Genomic DNA, 11,351 nt, shown 5'->3' with positions numbered 1-11,351 from the left:
TTTGCTCAAAAAATGTTACACATCTTACGAGTACAAAACAATATAAATTAATCCCGGGATAATCATAGCAAATCGTAATAATCCGTTGGACCAAATGAAAGAAACTAAAATAAGAACTCAGAATTAGGGGGAGAAGCATTAGAAACCTTTATTGATAATATTTGTTTGGTCTGCCTCTCCATGAAGAGGTTCAGAGCCTTACAATGGTGTTTTTCCCTTCCCATAAGACGGGTATATTTTCTCGTTTCTCTCTCCTCTCACTAGTGGTCAAGAAGCCCCCCTTTTTTCTAGGGCTACTGCTCCTAGTATTTATAGATGTGAGCTGGCGATAAATGGCCGTGGCCATGCTGAAGTTCCGTCCCTATGGGGGAATGACTGGGCCGTACCCTCGTAGATTAAATCGGACAAGAGTCGAGTGCTGTTACGAATAAGTGGCCATACCACTTCATTAATTATGTCTTAGCTCAGGACGAGACTAACTCCGTTAATTATCGTGGGGTCGGATTTTGATCCATACATATATATTTTCTACACCATCAGTGCATAGAAAACTCCTTCAAATATATATCTCTCTCTTCTGCACCATTACTTAGTCTGAAAATTACAGTGGATCACTATTTAGCTTGTAATTACTGTTTTCTATTGGCCAAATGTTAATTTTCGTTTTGTTTTTCAGAGATTGGCATTCTTCTAGCTGCATAATTAAAATTTAAGTAAATTATATTGTTGTTGTGAAAATAAAGCTATGAACCCTCTTTAGATTAGAACAAAAAGAGTATAGATATCCCACAGACCTCCTGAAGTGTTTTCGATGTGGGGTACAGCAGGTATATTACTACTATATACACAACGTTTTTAAACTAATTTGTGGATCAATATAACAGATATATATTGTTAGGCAATATGATGTACAAAAGAAAACCCTGCCACAAGAAAGGTCTTAACCATCTGAAGATGAAAGAAAGAATAGTAGTAATAAAATTATATCCAACGCAATGACAATTAATTATGACAACTAAGAAAAACAACATTTGGCATGATACTATTTAGACCTAGTACATATCTTATCAACGGCATTTCCCATTCACGTATACCAATGTAGTTTTCCAGAAAAAGGTGACATAGATTGCTTGTCGGCCAAAAGTATACTCCCTCCGGTCCAAAATAAGTGATTTTTTCACACAGATTAAAAAATCCACCTTTTAGCATTAATTAGCAATGAAATTGACCATATTAACCTTTACTATCTCACATAAACACTCCTAACACATATTCCAACACTATTTACTCCAAGGACAATGTAGGAAAAAAATAATTAATTCATTCTTGAAATCTGGAAAAATCACTTATTTTGGACCACAAGAAAAATGCTAAAAAATCACTTATTTTGGACCGGAGGGAGTATTAGATACGTATATAAGTAAATTATTACTCCCTCCATTTCAATTGATGTGAACATATTTCCTTTTTGGTCCGTGCCAAAAAGAATGACCCATTTTCTTATTTGGAAACAATTTACCTTTATGCAATGATTTATAGCCATACAAAATATTTGTGTCTCATTTTACACCACAAGTTTAAAATTCTTCTCTTTTCTTAAACTCCGTGCCCATCAAATGGGTTCACATAAATTGAAACAGAGGGAGTACTTGCAAAGAGAAAGGGGAAAAAGTGAAAAAACTTTTAGAAATTGCCTTAAATAAGAAAAAATGGAACTCCACTTTTTATTATTATAGATGGGAGTTACTTTCTAATTATAGATAGATATTAAACATCTATCAATAAAGCTTGCCGACAGAAAGAAAGTATTAAATATCGGGTGTTATGATGCTATTTCTTTGGAAATGTGTTAAATATTTATGAAAATATGAGAAGCTATTGTGTTATTCAATGGAAATTATGTGTACAGAATTCGTTAAAATAATGTAATGTTATGATGTTCTTACTTTAGATCATTATTATACCACAAGTTTAGCAAAAGACAAGTCATTATTGTAGGAGAGTGAATGATAATATGACCGTTTATGGGAAGAGTAATAATGATTTTGTATAAGACCTCCATCATTTCTTTTCGTCCAAATTCAGCACAAACAAGAATCTTACTTTTTCAAGTAACCTTCTCTTTGATCTTCCTGTTTTCCCCCCTCTTTCAAATTAAAGAAACTAATTAAAACCGTAAACAAAGGTGTGAAAATTATAGTCCAGAATCTAGCTCAGTGTAACAGGACGACTTATTTCTTAGATAGTTAGGCTGAGATATTTTGATTTTATACAGAACGACTTCCTATTAACAATTTAATCTCAAATTCAAAACATCTCGTTAAAGGTGAAGGACCAAGGTACGACTCTTGCTGTTCCCCTCATAATTGTGGTGTATCATTAATTTGAGTCAATGGAAATAAATTTCCTTTTGAAAGAAAAACTTCTACATCTGTTCTATTTGTGTGACATGTTTTTCTTTTTAATTTGTTAAAAAATACGGTTCTATATTTAAAAATAATTGAACTTCAAAATTCTAATTTTACTAATCTTATTTGACATGATTTATAAATTAATATAAAATATTAATGACATTTCAAATCTCAAATTTCAAAGTGTTTTGTTATCCTTAAACTTATTAGTATTCCGTCAAACGTACACTAATTCACACAAATTTGCCCGGAGGAACTAAGGAAAAGAAATAGAAAGAATTAGAAGGAGCAAAGATACAACACAAACATGTAGAAAGAGGTGACACTTTGTTTTCTTTTTTTCACTCAACAGCTTAGTTAAGTCATTTCTTGGTGTCAACGAAGATATAAGTGATGATTGGGTGGGTCTACTTTCATGATTTTTCACCCTAAAACATTCCTCTTCCTTGTTCCCTCTCTTTTATTTATTTATTCAGTACTTTTCAGAGAGAATTTACCCTCCTTTATTGTTTTTTTTTCATACTCTAATTGTTTCTTTGGAGGAAATCACGTGAAAAAGGAAAGCCTAAAAATATGGGGTACATAGTCAGGTACACTACTAGAAATACAAAAAAAGCCTTCCTTTCTTGATAATTGTTACCCTAATTATTATGTAATTGACTTTGCCTCTTAATTTTCATCATTAGAGATGAAATTGCCTCTCGTCATTATGATGCAAGAAAGAAAGACACATTTTCTAAAACGAAATCAGCTTAGAATTTCGAATTTTCATCACTCGAATCTTTTGAACGTTTATGATTAACTTCATCTGTTTCAAAGTTCTATAATATTCCTGTCTTATCAATTCTTCCCTTTTGCGTTTGACGTGTCGACCTTATGGTTGCCCCATAAAATCAAATTGTGGGTACCATTTACACTATTAGAGCTTTTAATTTGTTTTGATCAGTAAATTTTGAGCTATTTTTCTGCTACACTTAGATGACTTTAGAGTATGAAAGGTGACATCAAGATTTCTTCGACGGATAAGGAATAATTATGTGATGACCCGAGAGGCCATCTTGTGTTTTCGAATCCAATTCGGGGTTTCGAGGCCTTCAAAACTTCATTTTATTTCTCCTTAATTTGTATGCGCAGTCCGGGCACGTTTCCGGAAAGTCATTATGTGGAAATTTGAGAAATAATAATTTTTGCCTTTAAAAGTTGATTTTAGTTGACTTCGGTCAACATTTTTAGTAAACAGATCCGGACCCGTGTTTTGACGGTCCCGGTGGGTCCGTATAAAAATATGGGACTTGGGCGTATGCTCGGAATGGAATCTCGAGGTCCCTAGCCCGAGAAATGAATTTTTGATGAAAATTGCTAAACTGAAATTATAATAGTTTTGAGAAACTGGTTAATAGTTGATCTTGTTGGTATCGGGGCCGTATTTTGGTTCCGGAGCCCGGTACAGGTCCGTTATGATACTTATACCTTATCTATAAAATTTGGTGAGAAACGAAACTGATTTGACGTGATTCGGACCTTTGGTTGAAAAGTTAGAAGTTTTAAAACTCTCTTGAAGATTTCAAGCAATTTGGTGTTAAATTGTGGTTCTAGGTGTTATTTTGGCAATTTGATCGCTCGAGCAAGTTCATATGATTGTTAAGACTTGTGTGCGTGTTTGGTATAGAGCCTCGAGGGCTCGGTTGAGTTTCGGATAGGCTACGGGATGTCTAGACTTAGAAAAAGACCTGGTGTTGGATAGTTGCAGAAATTGCAGGTCTCAGATCTTAGGAGTGCGGCCGCAGAGTGAAATTCGCGGACCGCGGTAGGGTAAGGATCAAGTTGCGCAGCCGCACCCATAATATAGCGGACAACGCTTGGAATTTCGCGGACCGCGTAATATAGATCGACGGGGTGCTATATAAACGGGATTTTTGATCATATGCGTTGATGTCGTGGGATAGCATGTGAGTTAGTCTTATTCTTGTAACTGTTGTACTCTTTGATCATATATTTCATGTTTAGACTTGTTATCCCATGTGTTGAGCAACTCTTATCATGTTTTACGAAGTTTGGTTCTGATTGAGTATTAACTCGGAGTTGAGACTGGTATTGTGGAATTAAATATTGAAGTAAGACTGGTTCTTGATATTTCAATCTCCCTGTTATTATTGTTCATTGTTTTGGTGAGGGAGAGTGTTAAAGCACGAAGGGTGATGTCGTGCAATGCATTGTGAATGAGTGATAATGCACGAAGGGTGATGTCGTGCCATGTTATGAGAGAGTTAATGCACGAAGGGTGATGCCGTGCCGTTTCTATTGTTTCCCATGGTGAGGACGAGAGTAAAAGCACGAAGGGTGATGCCGTGCACTTGTTTGCTATGTTATCACTTTCGTTGGTGCAAAGCATATTATTTACTGCATTTCTTTACTGTACTACTTTCGGGATTTGATATTCCCCTCAGCATGTCTTCCCCGTTCTCGTTATGAATTGCTTAATTTACACTGTTGTTATTTTCTCGTATATGATTTAACTGCACAAGTTCATGTTATTGTCATGTCCTAGCCTCGTCACTACTTCGCCGAGTTTAGCCTCGGCACTTACCAGTACATGGGGTCGGTTGTACTGATACTGCACTCTGCACTTTTTGTGCAAATCTCGGTACTGGACCGTGTTGATTTGAGTTGGGTTGCTGCCCTCATTCCATCAGGAGACCCAAGGTAGATCTGCCGGCGTTCGCATACCCTGGAGTCCCTTCCATTTATCCTAGTCTTCCCGTTTTCTTCTAATTCGAGAACAAATGTATTTTCTTTAAACCAGTATTTGTAGTGACTCTTAGAAGTTCGTGGAATGTGACACCAAATTTTGGGTAGTCGTGTATTAGTTTTGGATTACCATAAATTTTCGCACTTCTTTACTTTGTTTTGGTTTAATTATTGTCATTTACTGTTTTGGATAGTGGTTAGCGTATTGAATCTTTATCTGTTGGCTTGCCTAGCATTTTGAAAAGTTAGGCGCCATCACGATCCTGAAGGTGGGAAATCGTGATCGTGACAAGTTGGTATCAAAGCACTAGGTTGCCTAGGTCTCACAATTCACGAACAATCTAGGTAGAGTCTGAGGGATCGGTACGGAGACGTCTGTGCTTATCCCCAGAGGCTACAGAGTTTAGGAACAATTTCACTTCTACTCTTCTTTGTCGTGCGATTTGATCTCTCAATGCTAATTGAACTCTCTACTTTTGTTCTTTCGTAGATGGCGAGAACACATACCACTTCATCAGCTGATCAGCAGCCCAAGCCCCCAGCGGCAGATCCTACGAGGGGCAGAGGACGAAGTCGAGGCCCTGCTAGAGGCCGAGGCAGGGACAGGGCTCAGTCTAGAGCTCGAGCAGCAGCACCAATAGCGGAGCCTCAGGTGGAGTTTGATGATGAGGTCCCCGCCTAGACAGTTCCAGCAGGACCAGCTCAGGTCCCAAAGGGTTTATAGCCACCCCAGTGCTTCAGGATGCTTTGGTCCGTCTAGTGGGCCTTATGGAGAGCGTAGCTCATACTGGTACATTTCCTGTAGAACCAGCCGTCTCTCAGGCTGGGGGAGGAGCCCGGACTCCCGCTACACACACTCCGGAGCAGATGGCTCCTCAGTTTCAAACTCCAGCATCTCAGCCAGTTATTGCGGCTCAGGCCGCTGGTGGGTCCACTATGTCTTCTGAGGCTCTGTTGAGGTTGGACAAGTTCACCAAGATTTTTCCAGTTCATTACAGTGGGGCAGCTTCTGAGGACCCACAGGATTATCTTGACCGCTTTCATGAGGTATTGCAGAACATGGGGATAGTAGAGACCAATGGGGTCGACTTTGCTGTATTACAGATGAATGGGTCCGCCAAGGGATGGTGGAATGATTTTGTGTTGACTAGACCAGCTGGGTCGCCTGCCTTGACTTGGGACCAGTTGTCTCAGCTATTTCTCGAGAAGTTCCTTCATATCACTCAGAGAGAGGACTATCGCAGGCGGTTCGAGCATCTTCAGCAGGGTTCTATGACTGTCACTCAGTACGAGACTAGGTTTGTTGATTTGTCCTGTCATGCTCTTCTTATACTTCCTACCGAGAGGGAGAGGGTGAGAAGGTTCATTGAGGGACTAACTAAGCCTATCAAGTTGCAGATGGCTAAGGAGACAGGAAGCGAGATTTCTTTCCAGGATGCAGCCAATGTGGCTAGACAAGTTGAGATGGTTTTAGCTAAGGGGAGTGGTCAGGGGTCTGACAAGGCCTCGTCAATCTAGTGGGCTTAGTGGTGCCTCAGCTGGAGGAAGGGTTTCTTTTGGTAGAGGCCACCCTCCCAGGTCGTTTCATTCAACACTCCAGGCATCCCACGGTGCTCCAGGTGGCCATGGCCCTCATATGCAGTATTCCGATCAACCAGCCTATAGTGCACCACCAGCTCCTATTAGTGCACCTCCGCTCCAGAGTTTTCAGAGTGGTTACCCAGGCCTTCAGGGTCAGTTTCAGGGTCAGCAGTCTCAGCAACCAAGGTCTTGTTATACTTGTGGCAATTCGAGGCACATTGCTAGTATTGCCCTCGAGCATCGAGCAGTTCTCAGCATCAGGGATCTCGTGCCATGGTTCCGGCATCGGGTGTTCTACCGCCCGCTCAGCCAGCTAGAGGTAGGGTTCAGGCAGCTAGAGGTGGAGGTCGAGGCATTGGAGGTGGAGGTTAGACCGCTAGAGGTAGAGGCCAGCTAGACAGGGCCTATCCTCGAGAGGTAGTTCAGAGTGGTGGGGCCCAGCCCAGTTGTTATGCTTTTCCATCCAGACCTGAGGCTGATTCATCTGATGCGGTTATCACAGGTATGGTTTCAGTTTGCAGTAAGGATGCCTCAGTATTATTTGATCCGAGATCTATTTATTCGTATGTATCATCTTACTTTGCTTCATGTTTGGTTGTGCCTCGTGATTCTTTGAGTGATCCCGTGTAAGTGTCCATGCCTGTGGGGGATTCTATTGTTGTAGATCGTGTCTATCGTTCGTATGTGGTTTTCATAGGGGGTCTTGAGACTCGCATAGATCTCCTACTTCTCGATATGGTTGATTTCAATGTCATTTTGGGGATGGACTGGCTGTCACCTTATAATTCTATATTGGACTGTCACGCCAAGACCGTGACCTTAGCCTTTTCGGGGTTGCCTCGATTAGAGTGGAGAGGGACCCCTGGTCATTCTTCCAGTAGGTTCGTTTCTTATATGAAGGCTCGACGTATGGTTAAGAAGGGGTGTTTGGCTTACTTGGCTTATGTTCGTGATTCTAGTGCTGAGGTTCCTTCTGTGGATTCCGTACCAGTTGTTTGTGAGTTCCCAGAGGTATTTCCAACAGACCTGCCGGGGATGCCACCCGACAGGGATATTGACTTTTGCATTGATTTGGCTCCGGGCACTCAGCCCATTTCTATTCTGCCATACCGTATGGCCCCGCCAGAGTTGAAAGAATTGAAGGAGTCGTTGCAAGATTTGCTTGATAAGGGCTTCATTAGGCCTAGTGTCTCGCCTTGGGGTGCGCCAGTGTTGTTTGTGAAGAAGAAGGATGGATCTATGAGGATGTGCATAGACTATCGGCAGTTGAACAAAGTCACCATCAAGAACAAGTATCCATTGCCGAGGATTGATGACTTATTTGATCAACTTCAGGGTGCCAAGGTATTTTCGAGGATCGACTTGAGGTATGGTTACCATCAGTTGAGTATTAGGGCATCCGATGTCCCTAACACAGCTTTTCGGACTCGGTATGGGCATTATGAGTTTCTAGTGATGTCATTTGGGTTGACAAATGCCCCAGCAACATTTATGGATTTGATGAACAGGGTATTCAAGCCCTATCTGGATTCCTTGATGATTGTTTTTATTGATGATATCTTGATCTATTCCCGCAGCCGAGAGGAGCATGAGCAGCATCTTCGGATCGTTCTTCAGACTCTGAGAGACAACCAGTTATATGCTAAGTTTTTGAAATGTGAGTTTTGGCTGAGTTCAGTTGCATTCTTGGGTCACGTTGTATCAGCAGAGGGTATTCAGGCGGATCCTAAGATGATTGAGGCAGTTAAGAACTGGCCTAGACCCATATCAGCTACAAAGGAGTTTCTTGGGTTTGGCGGGTTATTACCGTCGGTTTGTGGAGGGGTTTTCATCTATAGCAGCCCCCGTGACCAGGTTGACCCAGAAGGGTGCCCTGTTCAGGTGGTCGGACGAGTGTGAGGCGAGCTTTTAGAAGCTCAAGACTGCCTTGACTACGGTGCCGGTGTTGGTATTTCCCACGGGTTCAGGGCATAATACAGTATATTGTGACGCATCTCGTATTAGACTTGGTGCGGTGTTGATGCAGGGTGGCAAGGTTATTGCATATGCTTCGCGATAGTTGAAGATTCACGAGAAGAATTATCCAGTTCATGACTTGGAGCTAGCAGCCATTGTTCACGCGCTGAAGATTTGGAGGCACTATTTATATGGCGTGTAGTGTGAGGTGTTTACAGATCATAAGAGTTTGCAGTACTTGTTCAAGCAAAAGGATATTAATTTGAGGTAGAGAAGGTGGTTGGAGCTATTGAAAGACTATGATATCACCATATTGTATCATCCCGGGAAGGCCAATGTGGTGGCCGATGCTTTGAGTAGGAAGTCAGCCAGTATGGGCAGCTTTGCATATATTCCGGTCGGTGAGAGACTGCTTGCTTTAGATGTTCAGGCTTTGGCCAATCAGTTCATGAGGCTGGATGTTTCTGAGCCCAGCCGTGTTCTAGCTTGTACAGTCGCTCGGTCTTCCTTGTTTGAGCGTATTATGGAGCGGCAGTATGATGATCCTCATTTGCTTGTCCTTAGGGACACATTGCAGCATGGAGATTCCAAGCAGGTTACCGTAGGAGATAATGGAGTTTTGAGGATTCATGGTCGAGTTTATGTGCCTAACGTGGATGGACTTCGTGAGTTAATTCTGGAGGAGGCTCACAGTTCCCGGTATTCTATTCATTCGGGCGCCGCAAAGATGTATCAAGACTTGCGGCAACATTATTGGTGGAGGAGGATGAAGAAAGATATCGTTGCGTAGCTCTGTGTTTGAATTGTCAGCAAGTAAAGTACGAACATCAGAGACTTGGTGGTTTGCTTCAGAAGATTGAGATTCCTGAGTGGAAGTGGGAGCATATCACTATGGATTTTGTTGTTGGACTCCCGCGGACTCAGAGGAAGTTCGATGCAGTTTGGGTTATTGTGGATAGGCTGACCAAGTCAACGCATTTCATTCTTGTGGTAGTTTCCTATTCTTCGAAGCGGTTGGCAGAGATCTATATCCGTGAGATCGTTCGTCTCCATGGTGTGCCCATGTCTATTATTTCTGATCGAGGTACGGAGTTCACCTCGTATTTCTGGAGGGCAGTACAGCGTGAGTTGGGTACGCGGGTCGAGTTGAGCATAACATTTCATCCTCAGACGGATGGACAGTCCGAGCGTACTATTCAAATTTTAAAGGATATGCTCCGCGCCTATGTTATTGACTTTGGAGGTTCGTGGGATCAGTTCTTGCCGTTAGCGGAGTTTGCCTACAACAACAGTTATAAGTCGAGCATCCAGATGGCTCCCTACGAGGCACTATATGGTAGATGGTGTCGATCGCCGGTTGGGTGGTTTGAGCCGGGGGAGGCTCGATTATTGGGTACAGATTTAGTACAGGATGCCTTGGATAAGGTTAAGATCATTCAGGATAGACTTTGTACAGCTCAGTCCAGGCAAAAGAGTTATGCCGACCATAAGGTTCGTGATGTGACATTCATGGTCGGAGAGAGAGTGTTGCTTCGGGTGTCGCCCATGAAGCGGGTAATGAGGTTTGGGAAGAAGGGCAAGTTAAGCCCTAGGTTCATCGGGCCTTTTGAGATTCTTGATCGAGTGGGAGAGGTGGTTTACAGACTGGCATTGCCACCAAGCTTATCAGCGGTACACCTAGTGTTTCAGGTGTCCATGCTTCGGAAGTATCACGGCGATCCATCCCATGTGTTATATTTCAGCATTGTCCAGCTGGACAAGGATTTGACCTACAAGGAGGAGCCGGTAGCTATTCTAGGCCGGTAGATTTGTCAGTTGAGCTCGAAGAGTTATCCTTCGGTTCGTGTGCAGTGGAGAGGTTAGCCTGTTGAGGCAGCTGCCTAGGAGTCCGAGTCCGATATGCGGAGCAGATATCCCCATCTTTTCACTAGCTCAGGTGCTTTTGTATGTCCGTTCGAGGACGAACGGTTGTTTTAGAGGTGGAGAATATGATGATCCGATAGGTCATCTTGTGTTATAGAACCCAATTCTGGGTTTCGAGGCCTTCAAAACCTCATTTTATTTCTCCTCGATTTACGTGTGCAGTCCGGGTGCATTTCCGGAAAGCCTTTATGTGGAAATTTGAGAAAATAATAATTTTTGCCGTTAAAAGTTGATTTTAGTTGACTTCGGTCACATTTTTAGTAAACGGATCCGGACCCGTGTTTTGACGGTCCCGGTGGATCCATATAAAAATATGGGACCTGGGCGCATGCCCGGAATCGAATCTCGTGGTCCCTAGCCCGAGAAATGAATTTTTGTGAAAATTGTTAAACTGAAATTATAATAGTTTTGAGAAATTGGTTAATAGTTGATCTTGTTGGTATCGGGACCGTATTTTGGTTCCGGAGCCCGGTATAGGTCCGTTATGATAATAATACCTTATATGTAAAATTTGGTGAGAAACGGAACTGATTTGACGTGATTCGGACCTTTGGTTGAAAAGTTAGAAGTTTTAAAACTCTCTTGAAGATTTCAAGCAATTCGGTGTTAAATTCGTAGTTCTAGGTGTTATTTTGGCAATTTAATCGCCCAAGCAAGTTCATATGATGTGTTAATACTTGTGTGCATGTTTGGTTTAGAGCCCCGAGGGCTCGGGTGAGTTTCAGATAGGCT

Source organism: Nicotiana attenuata, unplaced genomic scaffold (genome assembly GCF_001879085.1).
Source record: "Nicotiana attenuata strain UT unplaced genomic scaffold, NIATTr2, whole genome shotgun sequence".
Taxonomy (NCBI): Eukaryota; Viridiplantae; Streptophyta; class Magnoliopsida; order Solanales; family Solanaceae; genus Nicotiana; species Nicotiana attenuata.
Note: the sequence above shows the minus strand (reverse complement) of the source record.